The 11,422-nt window shown below is 42.3% G+C and overlaps 1 protein-coding gene across 1 annotated transcript in view; it reads left to right on the top strand.

Moving 5' to 3' along the window:
* The first annotated feature begins 10,927 nt into the window (after positions 1 to 10,927).
* The window catches only part of TMEM30B (transmembrane protein 30B), a 186,702-nt gene continuing 186,207 nt past the window's right edge, over positions 10,928 to 11,422 (top strand). Inside the window, exon 1 of the mRNA XM_078681265.1 lies at positions 10,928 to 11,340. The gene's annotated coding sequence lies outside the window, so the exon portion shown is untranslated. The remainder of the gene's footprint in view (positions 11,341 to 11,422) is intronic.

Below are 11,422 nucleotides of genomic sequence, written 5' to 3'. Positions count from 1 at the left end.
ATGAATTGTTTTTATTAAGTATTTGTCTTTTATGATGCAAATCGAATAAAGACCTCTTGACTGATAACACACCCCATTTCCCCTCCTGCACAGGCCAGGTTTGACAGAGGGAACCAGCACAATTGGCAGAGGGCCAGACAATATACCTGACCTGGTGCCACCAATAGGAACATATTCTTTTTTTATTTTCACTAATAAGAACCATTTAATGAGCTCAGTAAAACTTACTTTTTGCCACTTAATAGTATTTATTGCTACGCATGTTATAAATACAGGGGGAATAAAAATGGTGCCAGCTATTACCCTTGACCATCAGTATGGTGGCAACATCCTGCCCTATGGCCTCCTAGATTCACCTCTGACACTCCTAAAGGACATCCTACACACCACAGCAAGCTCATCGATTGCCTGAGTAAATATAATTGCATCACTCCCATCCTAAAGGAACCCCATTAGCTCCCTTTAGTGTCCCCCACCATCTTCAAATCCAGCTGCATCATTTACAAAGTCTTCATGACGAGTCCCCCCCCACACATATTTTGCAAACAAGCTCACCACCTCTGGTGGTTCTCAGCACACCCAAGCACCATCTGACTGCAAACTAAGAAGTGTAAAAAAGGAAAAACAGGGCAGCAGACCTTTTCTGTCTATGCACCCAGGATCTAGAACAACAACCCTCTATCTATCAGGACTTCCCCAACACAACTCCAATTTAAGAATTGACGACACACCTCTTTAAACAACACTACATCACAATGCATTAACTGTCCACAATCCAGTTACCTCTCCTATCACTCGTTGACTTCATGCTTGTGTTTAACCCTGTACAGCACTCTGCTGCACTACAGAAATACCATACACATACATACATATATACATTTAGTAAAAACCTTCAATGATCCAAATGTATGCTTTGCATTTTAGATGCAGCTTTACGCAGTGGACGCATAACTCACTGAGTTATTGTACCAGGACTGTAGCGTGTGAAACATGGGTTACACAGGGATATATAAAACATTAACCTACTGACACGTCTGAACTTAGATCCCAGATACGTGATCTGAGTTACATGGAATGTTCTGGGACAGGTTATTTAACCCTCAAAACCATTTAAAGAGGAATCAAACATATCAAAAGAGTTTACACTCCGAAAGGTGACTCCAGCAAGCACAATAACCACACAAGCTAATGATTGGCAGGAACACCCATCATTTGCAAAATGTTATTAAGTAACTGCGCCCACCGTGAGGCGATACTATATAACCTCAACATTTTGGCGACGAGGTCTACACAAAGGCAGAAAAGGATTATCAATGTAGCACTGATGTTATTGCAGCCTGGGCACCACTGTCACACAGTGCAGGTACAGCTGGGTGACATCACTGAGATCCAGAGTGGGGAGGTCAGGCAGTGTGCTGCTTCGGTGTCTGAGGGGGGAAGAGCTGTCTCCCGACCTAAGAAGTCCCTAAAGAAGCCTCAATTACAACTGCCCAAGAAGGATTTGTGTAGAAAAGTCTTTAGAAGGCTTCGGTCCTTTCAGCAGCCAATATCTGAATGATGGGCCTCATGCCAGTATTCAATATTGCCCAAACCACGGCGTGGTGAAGTCAAGTTGTTTCAAAACTTTTAATTGTCCTCATCTTAGTCGTGATGTAACCACATATTCAGTTATAGGAAACAAGGGAACCCGAAGGTAGTACACTAGGGACCTTGTGCGTTTAGCTTATTACAAAAAACAGCCGGACAGGAATTTATTTGGCGATGCACACAATCAGAAAGTAATGTCAAGGGGGCACAGGCCGTGACCCACAGTGAACAAGACAAAACAACAAGTATAGGCAAGAATGAGCAAATCGGTCTGTATACTTATAATCAGTGAACAGACTTGATTATAGTTTGAGTGACCATTGTACATAGTATTCACAAGCATATTCAGTACATATGATCCTATGTGTCGACGACGTTTCGATGCCGAAAAACAGGATAAATGGCATCATCTTCAGGACAAATATATAAATCATGTTTGTCTTGGAATTATAAACAATTGCCTTTTCACAGGTCCTTAGGCGGGGAGGTAGTACAGGTCGAGAGAAGTGGATCGATTTGGACCAATGATAGCGTGTATTTCAGATTATCCCACTTTTGAGTCAATTATTGTGCATCATCAAATAAATTCCTGTCCGGCAGGACAAAGGACATAAATACTATTCCAGTTTGTGTCTATTCTTACCCTGATCACCCAAACTACTAGTAACCACAAGTTCAACGTTTTGTGATAAAGACTAAACATTGAGGTGAAATTAACTTTTTAATATTGTCCTTTTGTCAACTTAAAAAACGTACACAGGCCACCTTAGATCTGCCTGTTGATATATTTCCAAATATTTGAGGCTATTCTGAACCATTGTGTTGGTATTTCATGCCATCCTGTAACCACTGGTGTGCTCTGCCACGGATCTCGCTGCAGGAAAGCAAGGCTCAGGGAGCGCATCACAATGCCTGATGTGGACATACCGCTTGTGCACAGAAGCCACACACCTGTCTCCCTTGTAGAGTGCAGGGCAAGAGTCTATGGTGAAGCAGCTCCTGCAGTCACTGTTACTCATGGGCAGTGCCTCTTGTATTATGCTGTTCCACAGAGATTTTCGCAAAAGTATGGATTTGGTACAAAATTCATCATTTGCAGATGTTAATAAAATAAAACTGTTTGTTTCTAGCTAAGACGGATCAAAAGTGACTGCAACCATGGCAGCATGGTTTCCTGTGGAGTGTCCTGCCCTTCACAAAAGTTGATTGGTCATCTTTCAGTTGCTTATTGCCATATTTGGTTGTTAAAGAGGAACACATGAGGTGCAATATTTGCCCAGACAGTGTTACCCTGTATAAAAATTACAAAATAATGAAGTAATAGGTTCACAAAATGTGCTGCATTATGCCTAAGGCTCCCAGTTTTCTGATTTTTACAGATAAAAACAGACAGAAAACAATGTGTTTCCTGTCTGTATTTATTTTTAAAAGCGGAAAAATACTGAAAATGTTGCTTCTAATTAGTGACTTTTCATAACGTTTGTTTGGAATTCCTAGACAACAGATGAGCAGATAGATAGCATCGAGAGTTAAAAAACAGAATAAGATATGTTAAATACAGGCTTTTGTAATAATTCATTTGTAGTAAATTGTGAATATTTGAACGTGGGAGTAGCGTTGAGCTATACTTGGTATCTGCATTTGCAAAAACGCGACAGGCTTTAATTAAACTATGAGTGCAGTTTATCATTTAAATAAATGCGGGAATGTACCAATTTGGACTCCACTTATTTGCAAACCTCAAAATAAATATGGATAAATACTAATAAGATGGCCAAAAAATAAATATGGATAAATACAAACGGAAATGTTACAAAAATAAATACCATATAACCGGGAGCCCTGATTATGCCCCATAATTTGCCCTTTCTTGAGACATAAATTAGTAAGCACTACCAGATAATGTATTCCTACCCTGCTGAGGTTTTCCAGTGGCCCTTGCAGCCCCCGCGGCTCATGGGGGCCCTGTCAGCCCAAGGCTAATGAATATATGTGAGATATGGGAGACTCAGAAGCCGGTTATCACATTCTGCAGAGGGGCCCCATAATCTTGCATTATGCTGTTGCATGTCATATACCCAGAAGAATCTCTGACACGTGTCCCCAGCAGTGGCGTTGCTGTGACAAACAGAGCTGACTGACACAGCCCAGTAGAGTTGTGACCTGGTTTTAAAGAACAATTGCAGGGCAGTTCCACCCCATACACCTCCCCTACATGTATTCCCATGCGAGTTACTGCTAGGGCTCCTCTTTTGGTTGCCTTTCTTCCTACACTGCCTAAGGAAGGGGTTCCACTGAATTCTAATTGCCAGTAATCAGACCACCTACAATAATAAGTATATCAGGATTCGCCATTGCATCCAAAGCCCCCTACCCCCAGCCAATATCCAAGCCACAAATTGCCTCCAAGCAGCAATGCTGTACTGTTATACTATCAGGATTTGTAAAGCGCGAACCTATCACTTGAGGGGCATCCAGGCGCTAGTTTCCATTGCCAGCAAAGACATGTCGCAGTCAGCATCTCCGAGCCAAGCCTCCCTTTTGATATGATCTTCTATAACAAAATTTGGGAATTATAACCATATAATACCATACTATGCATGTGACCTCCTAATCATAAAATTGCTCTTGTGGGGCACTGAAAATAAATACAATTAGTTTGACCACGATTTGCTTGAGCACACCAGTTTAACAGCGAGCCTCCATCTTTTCCACTGTGCTTCTATGTACAGGATTCAATGAGCATTTCTTTTAATGCCTTACAAGAGCAGATTGTGAAGTGGTCCAGACAAAGCCCCCAGGACTTCTAGACGTCAATCGAGGTCCAATGTTTCTCCCCAATCATTTACACATTTCTGGATAGTTTCGACTGGAGAATAAGGAACTATGCAACAAAGAGTTTGGGATCATAAGGCATATGTGTGCTAGTAAGAGCGTATGATATTTGATTATACTGCTTAAAATGTGCCTTCTCTAGGTGGAACGCTCTCTAGGTATTCTGCTCTTCCTTGGCCTGAGGCATTCTAGGTCTTAAGGAGAACAGGGGGCTTTTAAACCATAGAATGGTTACAGGAGCAACAGAGGTTCAACCTGGGCCATTCTGAGATTTATTCCCATGCCAAAGGAATTCAGAAACGGATGGCATCTAAGGTGGATGGGCAGGTTTGCTTTTTTGGAACTTATTTATTTGGTTTTCGGTATTTTACTGTGCAGCATGTTATTAAAGCAGCGGTCTTCAAACTTTATAATTGTCGCACTCGCCCCCCCCCCCTTCCTCCCCCAGTATGAAAAAATAATCTTTGGGGGGGGGGCCCAGAATTTGTTGCAATTATTCTGTTAAAATTTCAATGTTTAACATGACTAGATTTATTTAAGCATTACAGTTTTGATAAACCTTTTAAAAATGCAATCAGATACACAATAGCCAAAGATACTATTCTGGTTAGCTAGGCCTTACTAATGTTTTAAGTGTATCCACAGTGTGATTATCTGAAATGGGGTTAGGGACTTTTAGGAATATTTCGAGTCTTTTCCCTAAATGACAAAAGTTGTTAGTGATGGCCCATTACTTTCCTTTCCCCCGTTTATTGAGTGCTTTCTCCTTGCTTTCCCATCATTTTTCACTGCTTTCTCCTTCCTTTACCCCCATTTTTCGAGTGCTTTTCCCTCGTTCTCACTGCATCCTCCTTGCTTTTCCCCCCGTTTACATGGCTTTCTCCTCATTTTTCCCTCATTGCCGCTTCCCCTGTCGCCAGTTTTCCCGCCTCCCATCTATCCATGCCCTCCTTTTCCCAACGCCTCTCCCTCTTCCCAGTAACTGCCTAATGGAGACTTCAGCACAACCCCATTGAGCAGGTCCCAGGCCCAGCTCTACCCGTGCTACTGCATCGATCTTCCGCCAGTCTACCCCTTGCTTGTTCCCTGTCTTCTGCGTGCTTTCTCTTTGCTTTCCCTAATTTTTCACTGCTTTAGCCTTCCTTTTCCCCATTGTTTGAGTGTTTTCTCCTTGCTTTCCCCAATTTTTCACTGCTTTAGCTTTGTGTTTCCCCATTATTTGAGTGTTTATTCTCTGCTTTTCCCTCGTTCTCACTGCCTTCTCCATGCTTTCTCCACATTTTCATTGATTGAACAGATCACCACGAAGCAGTAAGCAACTCCAGCACCTTGAGACCCTCATTGGTGATTTGCCGCACTTTAGATATGTGCTAACCAGCCTACCATGCCACAGGGACATGGCAATGCACTTGTCAATTGAGGTGGCAGAACCTGGAGTTGGGTGAAAAATTCTAGGACATTAATCACCTTTCTTAGATACAGATGGCACAAACATATTTTCGCTATTTTGGCTACTAATTACGTATTACAGATAGAGGAAATTGATTTTGCCTCAAACTTAGTATTATATCACATTTGGAAAGTGGAGAAAAAAATGTTTCCCATTATATAATTTAGTAACAATATCAAAAAATAGTGTGAAATCAGTTAACTCCAGGTGCAAAATTTTCGCTTTTAACAAATGTCATGTTATGCCGATTATCACTCAAGCATTAGGAGTGTTTCCTGAGGATTTGCCACTTTGTTTTTTCACCAGTGTGAATTTTCTCTACCAGGGTCCCTTGATACTCATAGAAGGCATTCCATATCACAGTTGCAAGATTGCTTTTCTGCTTGGTTCATTTCATTTCAACTCATAAAATGGCATGAGTTAATGGGTTCGCTTGTTTAGCATTAGAACATTAAATGACATTTAGGTTTTACAACACTCTTGTAAATACTTTTCACTGATATTAATTACACGCTAATTGGCGTTATGCATATTCTTTCTGTACATAATTAAAATCTGTTTGGACTTGCAGCTTTAGCGAGGTTTGGAGAGGTTGTAAATCACAAACTGTCATAGGATCTTCAAATTCAAATTCTTTGTAGATTCGGAAGGGGAAAAATGAGCGAGGTAAGTCACTTTCTGTTTAGATAGTTGAAATATCCTCTACTAACAATTTCCCACAGTTTAGTTGTAGCTTGGTAGCAAGGCCCGTCTGTCTCTCTTTGTCGCAGCTTCTTCAACACAGAAGTTGTCAACAAGATTTGTGCAATGAGAGTTTGAAAGAGAAGCGATCGAAGATGTGTTGTGTCAGTGTTAGAGAAACTTCACAATATATTAAATTCTTTGATGTTTGCTGTTGGGATGGGACTGGTATACAAGTATGTTCCCCTGCCCTTGGTGCCCGATTGTGTGTATCTGGTATCCTCACATTTTTTCTTTTACTGTAGCACCACACTAATCTAAGGGTGTGTGCAGAGGCCTTGGCCTGTCCCTGACTGTACATGGTCCTGAATACAAACATTGAGCAATCCTTCTGGTTTTCGAATATTTCGAGTCTAAAAATGGCTCAGAAAATTACCCTGGTTGTTTTCTTGACTATGTGATAAACGTATGATGGTTGGGCTGCCACTTTCGTACATTTTTATCTAGATGCGGTTTGTGGTACGCAGTCACAACCTTCAGAATCACTCTGGGAGGCTTCTCTTTTCATGTGGTCTACTCAGGCTGCTCTACAAACACAGCTCTTGTGTGGAGTGATGCTTCTTGCAGCAAGTTTACCAGTGTTAGGAGTACATCTGCAGATAGAACACAACACGTCTCTTCGAGACAGTGCACGCGGTGTCTAACCAAGACCTAATAAGGAGGAAACAGGTAACAGGCCTGTGAATGCCCGAACCAGAATAGCCACACCAGGCCCTCACTGCATAACATGCACCATTGCTGCTGAGGATGTCTACCACTCCTCAAGAGTTTTGGTTTAATGCACACTCACATCAAGTCTGCAGTGAATAGGGTGCTCTGACATTTATTTATTGTTATACTTGTTCATTTATTTGTCACCTCACTCAGGGGCAAACATCACCTTTCAAAGAATGGCACCGCTATCCCTCTGCTTGGCATCTGGAGGCACTGCCACTCACATGTGTTGTAAGTCAGTTGCCATGCTGCATGCGATGACTGGCATACAAATGTGCTTCCCAACCTCATGTACATTTGTTTCTTCTTCATCACCAGTTATAATGTCAGGAGTATGTGATGAACCAGTCATGGGACTACAAGTAAATTATTATACTATACTTTATTCCTTATTCCTTTTAAGTCTCACCTAGCAGAGTGTGCATGCGCTGCTCTAGGAGAGGGCCTCTTGGAATCACTTCAGACTTCCAAGAGACTTCTCTGTGTGGGTCTGCCTCCTCCCACACATCCCATTGGCCTTTGCTTGTGGCTTTCAATAATGAAAGCACGCAAATGACAAAAGATGAATGCATGTCCCGCCTTTCCTCAAAACTTCCACTCCCATGGCCTAGGGGTCTCGGGACCAAGCAGTGGCACGCAGGGTGCCATCTGTTCTGGTTCAGGTTTCCAATAAGCTTTTACTTCCACGTGCAGCTGCATTACTTACAGCGGGCTTGTTTTTTTTTTAAAGCAGCCCGGCACCCCTGACTTCATCATTAGCATTCGCTTGTTTATATATATAATTAAACGCGATAGTATTCCATTCCCTGAGCAATCTGTGCAACTTAACGTGGCCAGTTCCAGTATATGGCGCCATTTCCCTTCCGACTGGAATAATAACCGTGCACTCTTGTGGCGATCACCCGTCCACTTAGATGCGCCCAAAATATACATGATCGTGCCATTCCAAGAGTGGGTCGAAAGTATTTCTAATAGTGGGTCTAAAGAGGCAAATCAATATTTGTAAGTTGTCCACATTTGGCAAACCACAAAGTATTGTTTATTGTCACAATATGTGTGTAACAATGTCTGAAATGACTGCATGTATTTCTGTACCACACATGACTAGACAAAATGTGTAATACAAATATGTATTTGAGGAACATAAGTAGGCGAGACCATGACGGTGTGAAATGCAAGTCCGTACCTGTTATGCTGATGAGCAGTGATAGAGATGAATGTTTGAATCATAGATGTGTGTGTGTGTGTCACAGATTGGTTGATGTATGTCAACACTATTCTTCAATAAAGCTGCGTATATTTTTCTAAAACATATATTACTTCTTCTCAAGAAGGTTATTAATATAGGACAAATAGTAATTCTATGTCTTGCACGACAAAGGACAGTCCGATGTGGTATTTATGATAGTGACAGTTCAAAGTGTTAGGAGTCTGACTTTCTTAACCGATGCTCACCACAAAAATGTGTAGTACACACGACGCCTCAAAGCCATTATATCTCTCAACTGGCTTAGAGGGACGCACGAGAGGCTGCCTATAGAAGCCTGGCCGTTTTTGGTTCCAACTTCCAAGTTGTATTGAACAATCCGTGTGACCCAGTTTAAGCTCTCTAGCCTGACTATTAAGTCGGAGCGGAGAAGCACAGACTTTATGCACCTCCTTTGTTATTTCCCCCAAACACTTCTCCCTCCTAGTGAGTGACTATCTTTCCCATCCTGCCCTGCGCAACTCTCCTGGCAGGGGCATTGGCTGCCTCTGAGAGCGGTGCCTGGAGACCTCTCCCGCTGCCAAAAGTGCACTTGTGCTCCGGAAGTGCAGCCGTGATTTGCCCAGAGTTCCACCCGATTGATTGACTACTAAGCCACGCGAGGGCTGCCCTCAACTCCTTCCTCATTGCCTTTTATTTGCTGCTCAGTGAGGGAATCCATTAGCTCTAGCTAAACACCTATAAGATCCCAAAGGCGATACTTATTGGCTATGCCAATGCTTGTTCCTTTTGCTATTACGTGTTAATTTACATCTGAGGGAGCGTGTCTCCGCCCATGCAATCCATGTCTTACCCTGATCTTAAATGACCTGTTCATCCCTAACGTTCCTGTCCATTCCATAGGACAGGAAATGGTGTTCTCTGTCTGGGCTGCGGCCCTGTGAGGAATATGTCCCAAAGAGTCCTCATTTTCACATGACAAAGTGAGGATAGCTCATTACGTCCTGTTTTTAGCTCTGAGTAGAACCAGCCTTAACAACTGACCGAACTCACATAATCACTAAAAAGAATCCCTTGTTGTGGGTCTTCTTTACAGGCATTTGATTGGACAGCATTTGTGGTAACCATCTAAGAAGTAGTTCCACTCCTCATCGAGACATTGTTAATGCAGACCTTGTTCAAATACAATAGGAATGGACTTTGCATTCAGTAACCCCATGAGATATGCATTAGGAATGGGATTTATATTGTGAACTCTAAAATTTATCTTAGGTAATAGTTTTGTATTTTGGACTTTCTGAAATATACGTTACGAAGGAGTTTTATATTATGCACTCTGTAGCAAACACGACAAGAAGAGAGTTTACAATGTGAATTTCAATTAATGTTCTCTAGCTATTACACAATGGAAAAGTAAACGCAACCAGTTGTACTTATGGTATGGAGGCAGTGCTTAATTTGAGCCGATGGTTTCCGGTGCTCAGCACCGACACTTAATCAACACCGGCGATTTTCATGAGCACCAGTTTAGAACAAATACATTTATGGCAGGCACAGTCAGATTAAGTGATTTTCCCAGAATCACGGGATTTAAGTCGACACCGAGAAAGAACCTGGTTCCCCAGCTCCGAAATCTTCATATCTGGCCATTATGCCACATCCTCTCCCCAATTTCATGTCTGGTTTTGTTTTAGGCGAACGCTAACAAGTGAAATGGGCTAGTGCAAGCAGGCGCCTGGTGAGAGCCCCAGCAATTATTATTTTTTTTACAAATTAACCACTGTGTGGAGGTCAGTCTCTCATGTAGGGTATAGATGGGTGGGTGCAGCCTGTCAGCAGTCACTGGGCAATGTTTCTTAAAAGTAAATAAATGAGATGCCTGGGTCACTAACGCCCCAATATCTTAGGACAGCCCTATTAGAGATTACAGACCATCATGGCTCACAAGAGGAGGAAGAGAATTCAGCTTGGTTGTTTCAAGAGTTGGACATATCTGTCGTTAAGGGTGTACACAGCATGCTTGCAGTCATGATCTCAAAGAAAACACAAGAGGAGTGGTAGCGACTTTATGGTGAAACAGCAGCGGCCAGCACAGGTAAGCATGTAACACCTTTTCTTTAGCTCAAGCTTGTTTGGTAAAACCAAAACTACATATACCAGAATGCAACATGCTTTTTGTCTAAAGAGAGCTAACTGTGTAACAAAATGGTAATGTAAAAAAAAAGGGAAAAAAAGCAACTCTAGTCACACAACCGGATGTGGAAGTTGACAGACCTGAGTGATTTGGGGGCTTAGGCGGATTAAATGCATTGTGAATGATTTTGAGTTCCCCATGGAGTGACAGCAAGGTAACATCCCTCAGATCACATTCAGACTCGTGCTTCCATGACATCAGCTGATAAGGAAAAACCTGTTCGGTCAGTCATGGGTGGGTCTTCTTAGCAAACACACCGCTGACGCTGAAGAGGATTGCTACAGTGAAAAACTCAAGCAGATTCGAATGGACCACCTTTTCTTTACGTCTTCTGTTCAAAGTAAATCTTTCCAAGAAGATCACTCAAATGAATGAAGTCATTTAAATCTGAATGACAACGAGCCGCGCCTCTTGGAGCGCTGCGCCTCTGGGAAACCTCGGATGTGCCTCGAGGGCCCGTACCTGAATAGAACAGGGTGGGGCTTCGCACCAGCCGCGTGTTTTTAAGACTGAACTACCTCCTTTTTGTTGGTTTTTACTCCTGAGTAACCAGGAAGCAGGTTACTTCCTGGCTAGGTTGGTGTGCTGAATGAGTTCTCATTGCCTGAGCTGGTGAGTCCGTTTAAAAGATAAAAAACGTTTTCTGTTGTGATTTGTTGAATGACGACGAGGCTGTGCCGAGACCATTGTATTT

The sequence above is a fragment of the Lissotriton helveticus genome, chromosome 3_1, assembly GCF_964261635.1.
Source record: "Lissotriton helveticus chromosome 3_1, aLisHel1.1, whole genome shotgun sequence".
In the NCBI taxonomy this organism is placed as follows: domain Eukaryota; kingdom Metazoa; phylum Chordata; class Amphibia; order Caudata; family Salamandridae; genus Lissotriton; species Lissotriton helveticus.
The sequence above is the reverse complement of the archived record's forward strand: the minus strand, read 5'-3'. Positions and strand labels throughout refer to the sequence as shown.